This window comes from Gavialis gangeticus, unplaced genomic scaffold (genome assembly GCF_001723915.1).
Source record: "Gavialis gangeticus isolate Ggan-Ray unplaced genomic scaffold, GavGan_comp1, whole genome shotgun sequence".
Taxonomy (NCBI): Eukaryota; Metazoa; Chordata; order Crocodylia; family Gavialidae; genus Gavialis; species Gavialis gangeticus.
In genome coordinates this window covers 29,812,630-29,812,899 of record NW_017728994.1, presented here as the reverse complement: position 1 = coordinate 29,812,899, position 270 = coordinate 29,812,630, and the positions used below count along the sequence as shown (strand labels likewise).

Here is a 270-nt window from a genome sequence, read left to right as displayed (position 1 = left end):
CCCCCCCCAGCCCGCTCCCCGCCTGCTCAGCCCAGGCGCGGTGGAGCAGGTGAGTCCCTCTCCACTTTTCCAAGCAGCCCCGCTGCATTTGCTTTGATTGTTATTTATTTTCCCCTCCTTTTAGCCTGTCCCGGCTCAGTAGAGCGGCGTGTCTTCCTCTGTGGCTGGCTATTTTGGTGGTGGTGGTGGCGGTGCTGCGGTGTGCGTGTGTTGTTATCTAAACCGTTTAGTTTTGGGTGGTTGCGCCTAGATCTCGAAAGTCAGCGGGGG

The 270-nt window shown here is 58.5% G+C and overlaps 1 long non-coding RNA gene across 4 annotated transcripts in view; it reads right to left on the bottom strand.

The window, feature by feature from the left end:
• Nucleotides 1-270, bottom strand: part of LOC109287421 — a 39,081-nt gene that overhangs the window by 33,708 nt on the left and 5,103 nt on the right. The window lies entirely within an intron of this gene.